Below are 13,716 nucleotides of genomic sequence, written 5' to 3'. Positions count from 1 at the left end.
CGTCGATGGCATCTTCAAGCTCTTGGCTTAACTCTCGGTTTTGCAAGGGTGAGTTCTTAGGGTAGCTGGAGTGGGTCTGCGCCTGGCTTCTCCATTTATTTAGCCGTAGTAATATGGACCTCAAAACGTGTCCTGTTGACGTTGGAGGGAACTTTGTAATCCGTAGAGCGTTTTACAAATTATCTAGATTAATTTATATACTATATAGAGAGCACGTTAAAAGAATCCCATGTTAAAGGGTGGAATTTTTGTCTCTTGTTCACTGATGGATCCCAAGCACCCAGAATGCAGCGTGGCACACAGTAGGTGCTCAATATGTTATTTGTTGAACGACTGAATGCCTTTGCATTCAGCGCAGTGTCTGATTCCTTTGTCCACTAGGATGTTGCTGATATTGAAGTAAGCATCCCAGAGGTTTAGTATGGAAATGCTCTTATTCAAAGTTGTTTACTGCTATAGCTTTATTTAAATTGTGTAAATTGACAAATTCAGCCCAAGGCCTTTCCCTACTCTGCTCCTTGACTTGCAATTGAAAGACACCACCACCAGGTGGCAATACTGGCTAAGGAACAGATGGGCACCGTGAGACTTACCTCCTGCAGCGAAATTGGGGAACCGTGGTCCTAAGGCACAATCTTAGTTATAAGATAAGTACTGGGGATGTAACGTACAACATGATGACTATAATCAACAATGCTATATGGTGTATTAGAAAGTTGCTAAAAGAGGAAATTCTAAAAGTTCTCATCACAAGGAAAAAGTATTTTGTTTTCGTAACTCTGTGAGGTGATGGATGTTAACTAAACTTATTGTGGCAATCATTTTGCAATATATACATATGTCAAATCATTATGCTGTACACCTTAAACAGAGTTGTACATTATTTATAAAACTGCAAGAAAAAAAGAAGACTCTGTGCTTGTTAGATCTGTCACCTTGCCCCAAATTGTACATTCGCAATAACTGCACAGGGAAAGTATAATTATCGTCACTTTTTTTTTTTTTTTCGGTACGCAGGCCTCTCACTGCTGTGGCCTCTCCCGTTGTGGAGCACAGGCTCCGGACGCGCAGGCTTAGCGGCCATGGCTCACAGGCCCAGCCGCTCCGCGGCATGTGTGATCTTCCCGGACCGGGGCACGAACCCATGTCCCCTGCATCGGCAGGCGGACTCTCAACCACTGCGCCACCAGGGAAGCCCTATCTTCACTTTTTAAATGAGGAATGTAAGTAAGTGTCCGAACTTGGATTTAAACCCAGTCTGCATTTTACCAGACCACCTCTCAATTAAGATACTATCTCAAAACACGAAATATGCATACATCAATATATATGTGTGATGTGTATATATCAGCAAAAAATGTGTATTTTTTGCTTCCTCCTTAAATTTGATCCCTTGGTGATCTTTGTTTCGCTAGCCTTTTAGAGTCTATCCCCATTTAACCTCATGTAGTTGCCTGCAGAATATTTTAGAGTGATACTTAAACAAAGCCTCAGAACATAAATTTAAGCAAGTTTAATCATGAATTGCACAGGAAGCAGTGATTGGAAGTCACAAATATCACAGAAATTAACTTGGCTGGAAGGATGTTAGAAATGATAATGGCCAGTCATGTTGAACATGCCAATCAATCAGGTTTTCTCACAACCTACTCATGCAATAAGCATATTATTAATCTTCATTTTCTAGGAGAGGAAATTCAGGTTGGGAGAGCTTGAGAGACCTACCTGAGTTAGATATTTGGCCAAGAACCCCCCAAATATTTCCTTACCCTAAATCTCCTATCTTGCCCCCTTCTTAATCACCCCTCTCCCCAAATCTTAGTCTCACTCTTTCAATTTCCCTCCCAAATAAAAAGAATCAGGTCTGTGACAGTAAATATCGAAGGTGAACTTGGAGCATCTTATTGTGCCAGAAGGCAAGAAAATACTCAAAGACAGGAAGAAACATGTTAAAAGGACACAGGATCCAGCTCAAAGGGGGCTCCCATTGTACAAATTTAGTTTGAATTACAAAAAGAATAATGATGAAGGATTATAACGTTATGTATGCTAAAAATCCATGAGCCCATAGTGATACTCAAAAATAAATGGGAGTAGAGAGTGGAGAGGACGTTTTCTTTACAAAAGAATGCCAGGTAACACATAGAGTAGGAATAACAGAATGGGGAAAAGTCAACCATTCTGCAACTACCAGTGTAATGTTCAGTTCAGGAAGGGATCATCTGTGGATACTAAAACCAATGGGGAAAGTTTGTTGAGGGTCAAGATATTCACAAATATCACCCCACAAATTACTGACAAAACATAAAGGGATAAAGGAAACTTTTCAATGGAGAAATCTGATGGATACCACCTTAACATCGTGGTCAAACTTGTCATCACCCAAAATGGGACAGTTTGACATTATTTGTGCTTCCTTGTTGTGATATAAACAAATAATCCATGTAGTATTCCTACCGTAAATGTTGACCCTGAATCTAAAGAGTTATGAGGAAGAAAAATCAGATGTATCCAGAAAATGATACATTCTATAAAGCAACCGGCCTGTACTCTTCAAAAATATCAGTTTCGTGAAAGATGGACCAAAAAAGGTCAGGGACCTGCTCTAAATTAAAGGAGATTAAAGAAACATACAACTAGTACCTGTGTATGCTCCTTGCTTGGGTTATGGGTCAGAAAGAAAAAAATGTACAAAGGAGATTATTATGAAAGAAATTTGAATATAAACTGTATGCTAATTAATATTATTGTATCAATGTTATATTTCTTGGATATGATTATTGTATTGATATAGGAGAAAGGCTTTGTTCTTAGGATATAATGTTGAAATATTTAGGGATGCAGTATCTTCACACCTGTAAGTAACTCTCAAACAGTCCAGTAAGCATAGAGAGGGAGCAAGAGAAAGGAAGCAAATGTGGCAAAATGTTACCAATTGGTGAAGCTAAGTGAGGTGCTGATGGTCCCCCTCTTTCAACTTTATTCTCAAATTTTTCCAAATAAAAAGTTGGGGGAATAACCACAGTAGTTTTCAACCACAAAAGTCGGGTTTGCGCACACTGCCTGTCAGGGGCAGCAGCTACAGGCCCGCTGGGGCTTTGCAATATTATCCCAGAATCCACGCTGTAAACGCAGCCCCTGCTTGGGACTTGCGATTCTGTGGCAAAAAGAAAAGAGAGCAAGGACTCATCAGGACCCTTCAGAGCTTCTGCTCAGATCCAGCTGGTACTCAGCCTCCGAGTCCCCTAACCCCAGCAAGTCCCACAGCCAAGCCCAGTGGAGTCCGGCAGGAGGTGTCTGCCTTCTGCAGGGAGCCAGGAAATGAGGTTATAAAAGTCTCCATCGAGAAACAGAACACTGAAATCTAGAATCCAGTAACACAGTTATTCTCCCACAATCGCGAGATGAGCTGAGACTTAAATGCAGATCGACCTCCAAAGCTGATGCTTTCTTGTTTCTCAAATTTACATGTTTTTTTTAAATCCAAATAGTTGATTTCACATCTTCAAATTATTATACATTTACTCACTTGGAAAATCAAAAAAAATATCATACCGTGGAAAATTTCCTCCCAGCTTCTTTCCCCATTCACAAGTTCTTAACCAAAACCTGACAGGGGTTATCACTGTTGTTAATTTCTTATGTACCCTTGAGAGTTCTTGAGGCCTCAGTCTGCTAACCCAAACAAATAATCTTATTTTCCACCCTTTTTGACTCAAAATGCAAGCAAGCAAACATGTGGTTCTTTACCTTGAAAAGCTGTACTTTTTATCAGTTTGTGTTCATCTGCTTCCCCTAAGAGCCATCAAGACAGAGTTAATCAAGCAAGGGTTTTATTAGGGGAAACAACTATGAGAGAAAAGGGGGAGGAGCCTGGTAAAGCTAACCCCTCATAAAATAGAGAAGGAAGGAGGGTAGAGAGGAGGCTAAAGAGGGGTCATCAAGGCTTTGAGGGGTGTCCTTGAGCCAAAGCCCACCACCAGAGGGGTCCCAGTCTCGCAGGAGTGGACCTGCCGTAGTGTCCTGACCACACCCAGTCTTTGGCTGGGAGCAGACTTCGGGGGTGTGGCTGCAAACACGGCCATGGATTTCAGAGTCAGCAGCTGGGACTCTCGGTCAGTGACGCTCCCTGTACTTGGAGGTCTGTGAAGCATACAAAATAAGCTGTGTTTAAGAAGTTAAAGAAGCACTTGCTATGCATTTTACATTTCCTACGTGTTAAACACACACACACACACACACACACACACACATGCACATTTCTAACAGTTATCTCACATCAGGGCACAATACCCTCTGCTTGCACCTGGCCTGACACGTGAGGACAGACAATCTACCCCTAAGAAATAACGACAGAGAAAAAACAGGTGCAACCCATAGCTAAACTTCAACATCAGTCCTTACCAACTCTCTAATGGGCTGAGGTGGCAGCGGAGGGTGTGTGGCGGGGGTGGGGGTGGGGGTGACTGTGTGCCTGTATGTGTTGGTGGGTTTCTGGAGAAATGAAATGCAGTTGAATATAAAGATGTACATATAGTCCACTACCATTCCTCCTTAAACCATCCCTTTCTTCTTTATACCACAAGAAAATCATTTCAGTGCTTTTCCTAATAGTAAAGAGAGAACCAAGGATACAGATCATCAAGGCATAGAGTTCTCGTACATAATATTATTTTCTTTTTCATTTTTAAAAAATATGCATGTATGTATGTGCATGTGTGTATATAAATTGTGTTAAGAAAGTAACACAATGTTTTTGTTTCTGACTCTTATTAATAGATACCAGATAATGTTTATTTAAAATACTAATGATTCAGTAAGTCTTGAAAACTATAAATTAAATCACAAGTTGAAGAGATAGTAAGGATCATTTACTCGACTCACCCCCAGCTCGTTTAATAGAGAAAGTAAGTTACAGAAAGGCTAGTGTTTGGCTCAAGGTCATACAGAATGCTAGCGTAGCATCTGGGATGATGGGGAACACCAGGGCATGTGAAAAATGCCAGGACTCCTGAAATTGGCATGTGTTCTTTAGAATGCTCTGGATCATCCCACCCTGCGGCAGCCACACCAAATCCTTCATTGCATAGTGTTGTGGACACTGCAAGAATTCTCCCATTTGCTTAGGGTTTCAAAGAGGTACTAATCCCTCAAACACATGTTAATATATGTGTTTTCTTTGATGAAGAGGGACAGATAAAAGCTTGCGTCTCCAAAAGTAAGCTCCTCCTTCAGCACCACCCATCCATCCTGTTTCAGAGTGAGAAAGCTCACCTACAAATTCAGAGCTTTTCAGAGTGAAGGGTTCATGCTCTTGGGGTGGTGGGGTGAAAATTAACTAAGGCAATGCTCTTTTGATGAAACAGAATACTTTCCTCCAGAATCGCTTTCCCTTAATTATACATAGCCTTTTTTTCCACTCTTTATTGTTGTTTGAAACTCTTGACTCCCCCCGTCTTATTCCTTATCCCTTGGCTATGACATCTGCCTGTCCTTTCTCCTCTGCCCACCATCCAATCTTGACCTTCCCTGGGAAAAACACACAAGCTGAGTCCTGATCACCCAAAGCCACCTTCACCCACAGACTAACTCAGGAAATACAGTATCGTGAGGAGTAAAAGCATCAGTTAGATCCCAGATCTCCACTTCTTAGCCCTGTGGCCTTGGGCCAGTTGGACCATAACTTACATAACCATACTTTCTTTGAGATACACTTAGGATATTTGAAATATTTTGCAGCAATGAGTATCTATGTATCTAAAAATCTGCGCACTGGTATAAGTATTCCTATAGAAGAGCTTCCTAGCAGTGGAATTGCTTGGTCAAATGTATATCATTTGAAATATTGATAAGTGCTTCCAAAGTGTCCACCAAAGCCATTAACATACAAGACAAAGCAGAGATACGTTTATTCCAGATGATAGTTTCGAATATTATCATAGTGGTAAAAAGCTACACTTTCCCCAAATCTTTGAATTTGCAACCGAGGTCCAAGGTCACACCCTCCAATCTTGCACCTTTCGTGCTTCAGATGCAAGAGCTTTCTTAACCTGGCCAGGCATTCGCCTGTTCGAGTCTGGCATTTATTTGCTGGAGTCATCAAAGAAAATGCAAACTCAGAGCCAATAATTTCAGCTTCTGTCAATCTGTAGTTCAGAGAGCTGGATTGTATCTCTAAATCCTATTATAAAGGCTTGTGCCAAATGATTGCATATCTTTGATTAGAATGAGTTGATCTAATTAGACTTTTCTTAGTGTTTTCCTCTGGACTCCCTCTCAACTACTTTTACATTTTTTATTGCTGTTTTACATTACACAAACGATAGTCTCTCTATGAAAATCCAAACATTAGGAACATATAGAGAGTAAAGTATGAAAGCCATCCTTCCAGATCTTGCTGCACTCTGTATCTATATATCTATAGCTATGTCTCAGACATTCTTATTTTTTCAGTCCATTACTTAGTGTCTAACTGCTCTATACTGACATTACTCGAGTTATTCAAATAACTCTCCAAGTAGACGTGGCAAAAGCAATGAAATACAGGGACAACAAGAATAAAGAAATAGTAACTCCCTGAACATTTCTTTCTGTGACAACTGTGGGAGTATTTTGATAACTGTTGGCAGCAGGACACTGCATGTGATGTGGGGAAGGAAACCTTGGCATTCAAACAAGCAAATGGTTTGGCGACAGTTTATTAAATTTCTGCCATGCTTGCAAAAGCCAGTAACAATTTCTCAGACTGCAGAATTACTACACGTGACAGGTTTGAGAATGTTTCACAATATTCATCAAGTAAATCACCCTTCAAAATTAAAAATTATATGAACTCTTTCAATAATTGTAACTGCTAAAACAAAAGCTCACTGGTGTATGTATTTAACCTGTGCATTTTGGATGATTGTCTGCCATGGAATCAGAGGCTAAGCAAAAACATCCAAGTAAAATTATAATTCAGTTTTACTGGTAGGTTTCTGTCAAACTATTACATCTTCTTCAGGCCCAAAATAGTCCACATTCCTTCCCTAAAAATATAACTGTGAATGCCTACATTAAAAAAAGATTTCAAATCAATAGCTAACTTTATACCTTAACAAAGTAGAATAAGAAGAGCATACTAAGCCCAAAGCTAGCAGAAAAAAGGAAGTAATGAGGATTAAAGCAGAAATAGAGAAATAGAAATAGAGAACAGGAAAACGATAATCAATGAAACCAAAAGTTGGTTCTTTGACAAAATAAACAAAATTGACACACCTTTAGCTAGATTGACCAAGAAAAAAAGAGAGAAAAAGAAAATTACGAAAATCAGGAATGAAAGAGGGCACATTACTACCAACCTTAATGTAATAAAATGGATTATAAGGAAAGCTATGAACAACTGTATACCAGAAAATTAGATAACTTAGAGGAAATGGACAAATTCCTAGAAAGGCACAAACTACCAAAACTGACTCAAGAAAAAGTAGAAAATAAGCCTATAATAAGAAAAGAGATCACATTAGTAATTTAAAATCTTCCCACCAATAAAAGACCAGGTTCAGATGATTTTACTGGTGAAGTCGGCTAAACATTTCAAGGAAAATTAATATTAATTTTTTACGAACTCTTCCAAAAGATAGGAGAGGCAGGAAAACTTTCCAACTCATTTTATGAGGCCAGAATTACTCTGAAAACCAGAAAAAGATATCAGAAGAAAAATATACAGACCAATATCCCTTATGAATATCTGTGCAAAAAAATTCCCAACAAAATACTAGCAAACTGAATTCAGTAATCTACAAAAATATTATATACCATGACCAAATGAGATTTATCCCAGGAATTTCAGGGTGGTTTAATACATGAATATCAATTAGTATAATACACTATAAAATAGAATAAAGGACAAAGAAACGATAATCTCAGTAGATGAAGAAAAGACATTTGAGGACTTCCCTGGTGGCACAGTGGTTAAGAATCCGCCTGCCAATGCAGGGGACACGGGTTCGATCCCTGGTCCGGGAAGATCCCACATGCTGAGGAGCAACTAAGCCACAACTACTGAGCCTGCGCTCTAGAGCCCGTGAGCCACAACTATTGAGCCCACTTGCCACAACTACTGAAGCCCGCGCATCTAGAGCCTGTGCTCCGCAACAAGAGAAGCCACCGCAATGAGAAGCCCGCGCACCGCAACGAAGAGTAGCCCCCGCTCACATCAACTAGAGAAAGCCCGTGCGCAGCAACAAAGACCCAATGCAACCAAAAATAAATAATAAATTAATTTTAAAAAAAGAAAAGACATTTGAAAAATCCAACACTTTTTTTTCTATTGATTTACAAATGTTGTGTTAATTTCAAGTGTACAGCAAAGTGATTCATACATAAATTGTATATATATAATATAATATATATATATATGTTCTTTTCCAGATTCTTTTCCATTATAGGCTATTACAAGATATTGAGTATAGTTCCCTGTGCTATACAGTAAGTCTCTGCTGTTTATCTATTTTATATATAGTAGTGTGTATATGTTAATCCCAAACTCCTAATTTATCCCTCCCCCCTTTACCCTTTGGTAACTAAATTTGTTTTCTATGTCTGTGAGTCTATTTCTCTTTTGTAAGCAAACTCATTTGTATCACTTTTTTAGATTCCACATATAAGTGATGCCATATATTTGTCTTTCTCTGTCTAATTTATCTCACTTAGTATGACAAGCTCTAGGTCCATCCTCATTGCTGTAAATGGCATTATTTCATTCTTTTTTATGGCTGAGTAATATTCCATTGTGTGTGTGTGTGTGTGTGTGTGTGTGTGTGTGTGTGTGTACCACATATATACCACTTCTTTATCCATTCATCTATCGATCTATCAATGGACATTTAGGTTGCTTCCCTGTCTTGGCTATTGTACATAGTGCTGCAGTGAACACTGGGGTGCATGTATCCTTTTGAATTTGAGTTTTTGTCTTTTCTGAATATATGCCAAGGAGGTTTGCTGGGTCATATGGTAACTCTATTTTAGTTTTTTAAGGAATCTCCATACTGTTCTCCATAGTGGCTGCACCAATTTGCATTCCTACCAAAAGTGTAGGAAGGTTCCCTCTTCTCCACACCCTCTCCAGCATTTATTATTTTTAGACTTTTTATGATGGCCATTCTGACTGGTGTGAGGTGATACCTCATTGTAGTTTTGATTTGCATTTTTCTAATAATTAGCGATGTAGAACATCTTTTCATGTGCCTGTTGGCCTCCTGTATGTCTTCTTTGGAGAAATGTCTGTTTTGGTCTTCTGATCATTTTTTGATTGGATTGTTTGGTTTTTTGATATTGAGCTGTATGAGCTGTTTGTATATTTTGGAAATTAATTCCTTGTGGATTGCATCATTTGCAAATATTTTCTCCCACTCTGTAGGTTGTCTTTTTGTTTTGCTTATGGTTTCCTTTGCTGTACAAAAGTTTTTAAGTTTAATAAGGTCCCATTTGTTTATTTTTGCTTTTGTTTCCGTTACTCTAGAAGACATATCCAAAAAAATATTGCTGTGATTTATGTCAAAGACTGTTCTGCCTATGTTTTCCTCTAGGAATTTTATAGTATCCAGCCTTACATTTAGGTCTTTAATCCATTTTGAGTTTACTTTTTGTATATGGTGCTAGAGAATGTTCTAATTTCATTGTTTTACATATAGCTGTCCAGTTTTCCCAGCACTGCTTATTAAAGAGACTGTCTTTTCTCCATTGTGTATTCTTGCCTCCTGTGTCATAGATTGACCATAAGTACATGGTTTTATTTCTGGACTTGCTATCCTATTCCACTGATCTACAACACCCTTTCTTGATAAAAACATTCAACTATTGGTTGGCCAAAAAGTTCGTTTGGGTTTTTCTGTAAGATGTTACAGAACAACCCGAATGAACTTTAGGCCAATCTAATAGAAATAGAAAGGACCTTCCTCAACTATCCACAGCTAAGACATTTATATACAACAGTGAAAGACTAAATACTTTCCCTTAAATCAGGAACAAGAAAGAAAAGGATATCTACACTTTTCACTTCTATTTAACATTGTACTGGAGGTTACATCCAGGGCAATTAGGCAAGAAAATAAGTAAAAACATCTAGATTGGAAAGGAGGAAGTAATACTATCTCTATTTATAGATGACATGATCATGTATATAAAAAATCCTAAGGAATCCACTAAAAAATTATTAGAACTAATAAAAGAGTACAAGAAAATTGCAGAATACAAGATCAATATACAAAAATCAATTCTAGGGCTTCCCTGGTGGTGCAGTGGTTGAGAGTCCGCCTGCCGATGCAGGAGACACGGGTTCGTGCCCCAGTCTGGGGGGATCCCACATGCCGCAGAGCGGCTGGGCCTTTGAGCCATGGCCGCTGAGCCTGTGCATCCAGGCCTGTGCTCCTCAATGGGAGAGGCCATAGCAGTGAGAGGCCCGCGTACTGCAAAAAAAAAAAAAAAAAAAAAAAATCAATTCTATTTCTATAGACTAGCAATGAAAATTCTGAAAATAGAATGAAGAAAATAATTCCATTCACAATATCATCAAAAAGAACAAATTACTTAGGTATAAATTTAGCAAAGAAGTGCAAGACTTGTACACTGAATACCACAAAAGATGGCTGAAAATAATTAAAGACCTAAGTAAATGGAAAGACATCCCATGTTCATGGATCAGAAGACTTAATATTGCTAAGATAGTGACACCCCTCAAATTGATTCACAGTTGCAACATAATCCCCATCAAAATCCTAGCTGGCTTTGAAGAAACTGACAAGCTGACTCTAAAATTCATACAGAATTAAAAAATAATCTCAAAAAAGAAGAACAAAATTGAAAGACTCATACCTCATGACTTCTGAACTCAGTACAAAACTACATGAATCAATACAATGTGGCACTGGCATAAAGATAGACATAGAATGACAGAGTAAACTGAGTGTCCAGAAATAAACCCTTATGTTTATGATCAGTTGATTTTTGACAAATGTGCCAAGGCATTAATAGGGAAAGACCTGTCCCACAGCCATTTGGGATGCTTGTTTGTTTTTTTTAATAATCTTATTTATTTATTTTTTTATTGAAGTAGAGTTAATTTACAATGTTGTGTTAGTTTCAAGTGTACAACAAAGTGATTCAGCTATACATATATATATTCTTTTTCAAATTCTTTTCCATTATAGGTTACTACAATATATTGAGTATAGTGCCCTGTGCTATACAGTAGGTCCTTGTTGTTTACCTATTTTATATATAGTAGTGCGTGTATGTTAATCCCAAACTCCTAATTTATCTCTCTCCCCAACCTCCCACCCCCACCTCTGCTCTCCCCATTGGTAACCATAAGTTTGTTTTGTATGTCTGTCAGTTTATTTCTGTTTTGTAAACAAGTTCACTTCTATCAATTTTTTAGATTCCGCATATAAGTGAAATTGTATGATATTTGTCTTTCTCTGCCTTACTTACTTTATTTAGTATGATATTCTCTAGGTCCATCCATGTTGCTGAAAATGGCATTATTTCATTCCTTTTTATGGCTCAGTAATTTTCCATTGTGTGTGTGTGTGTGTGTATGTGTATATATATATATATATATATATATATATATATACCACATCTTCTCCTGTTGATGGATATTTAGGTTGCTTCCATGTCCTGGCAATTATAAATAGTGCTGCAATGAACATTGGGGTGCATGTATCCTTTCAAACTATAGTTTTCTCCAGATATGTGCCCGGGAGTGGGATTGCTGGATCATATGGCAGTTCTATTTTTAGTTTTTTAAGAAACCTCCATACTGTTCTCCATAATGACTGTTCCAATGTACATCTCCACCTACAGTGTAGGAGGGTTCCCTTTTCTCCACATCCTCTCCAGCATTTGTTATTTGTAGACTTTTTGATAATGGCCATTCTGACTGGTGTGAGGTGATACCTCATTGTAGTTTTGATTTGCATTTCTCTAATAATTAGCGATGTTGAGCATCTTTTCATGTGCCTGTTGGCCATTTGTATGTCTTCTTTGGAGAAATGTCTGTCTACAGCCATTCCATCCTGAACATGCCCAATCTCGTCTAGAGAAATGACTATTTAGGTCTTCTGCCCATTTTTTGATTGGGTCGTTTGGTTTTTGTTTGCTTGTTTGTTTGTTATTGAGTTGTATAGCTGTTTGTATATTTTAGAAATTAATCCCTTGTCAGTTGCATCATTTGCAAATATTTTCTCCCATTCTCTAGGTTGTCTTTTCATTTTGTTTATGGCTTTCTTTGATGTACAAAAGCTTTTAAGCTTAATTAGGTTGGGTGTGTTTTGTTTTTCTTCAGAAAAGTTTATTTTATTTACTTCTCCTAGGCAAGTGAACATCCTGGTGAGATGTCATCATGCTCCCTTGCCTCCCCTTTCTTTCCTTTGCTCTTCTCCCCCAAAGAACAGCAGGAGTGCCAGAATCAGTTGGAGAATGCAAGATAAAAACAGTGAAGAGAAGTTTCTGTTTCTCTCCCCCAGTGAATTGGCCTTCCAACTTGCAGTCAAGGCCTTCATAAAATTAAACTTGTTTTGATAGTGATTACTTCTCTTGGATCAGCTGAGTAAGTGGAGCCAGTAACATAGCAGAGAGATTTTGAAGATCCAGCAAGTTTGCATAGGAGGAGAGGATACCAAATTAAGTTAAGTCTTTGGTTTCTTATTTATGAAGATGAGGTTACTTTTTCATTCACTTTTTGTTATGTGTATGAAATTTTGAAATGTGTGTGAAATATGTGTGAAACATTTCAGCTGTACAGAAAATAAGAAAAAGTAGTATAACAAATGCCATATACCCACTGTCGAGATTAACAATTTGCCACATTTTGCCTCTTCCATGTTTTTATGAAATATTTTCTTTTATTCATTTTTAAAATTGAAGTGGAGTTGACGTACAATATCATGTTACTTTCTGGTTTACTATACAGCAATTTGACATTTGCACACATTATGAAATGATCACCACAGTAAGTCTAGTAACCATCTGTCCCTGTACAAAGCTATTATAATATTATTGACCATTTTAATATAAATTACAGATGTTATGACATTTCACTTCTAATTTTTCAGTGTGTATATTTTTAATAATAATGACATTTTCTTACATAAAAGCAAGTTACACTTGACTAAAACTTTTGAGGTTAAAACTGGGGAGATTTCCAATACCACAAAGCTTTCATTATTATTCCCATCACTCTTTCCCTTACTAGCAGGAGAGGAGGGAAGAACTTGGACCTGTTAGAATTGGTCCAAGTACCAGCTGAGACTTTATTTTTTGGTGTTTCCAGAAAGGCCCTGACATCAGAAAGCAAAAATCTCTTTAATTCTAAACTATTGACAAAGACTGTGGTCAACTTAGGCCAAAAGCCAAAGCTCTCCTCATTGAAAAATGCAGTAGAAAGATTTGGCTAAATACCAGTAGCTTTTTTAAATTAAGAATCTCAGTCAACATGTTGGAGGTTTTGAATGCAGAAAGAAGGGAAGGGAGTATAGAAAAGAGAAAAGTGATGATAAGAGGAAGATCAGAAGAGAGAAGAAAAGAAACAGTCTTATAAACCCCAACTCAGATACCACAATCAAGGCATCTCTTTCTTCTATCTCCCTATATCCCTTTCTGTTCTAAGATTGTTTTTTTTTAATAAATTTATTTATTTATTTATTTATTTATTTATTTATTTATTTATTTATT

Source organism: Aethalodelphis obliquidens, unplaced genomic scaffold (genome assembly GCF_003676395.1).
Source record: "Aethalodelphis obliquidens isolate GAN/ISIS:26980383/991018 unplaced genomic scaffold, ASM367639v1 scaffold1, whole genome shotgun sequence".
Taxonomy (NCBI): Eukaryota; Metazoa; Chordata; class Mammalia; order Artiodactyla; family Delphinidae; genus Aethalodelphis; species Aethalodelphis obliquidens.
Note: the sequence above shows the minus strand (reverse complement) of the source record.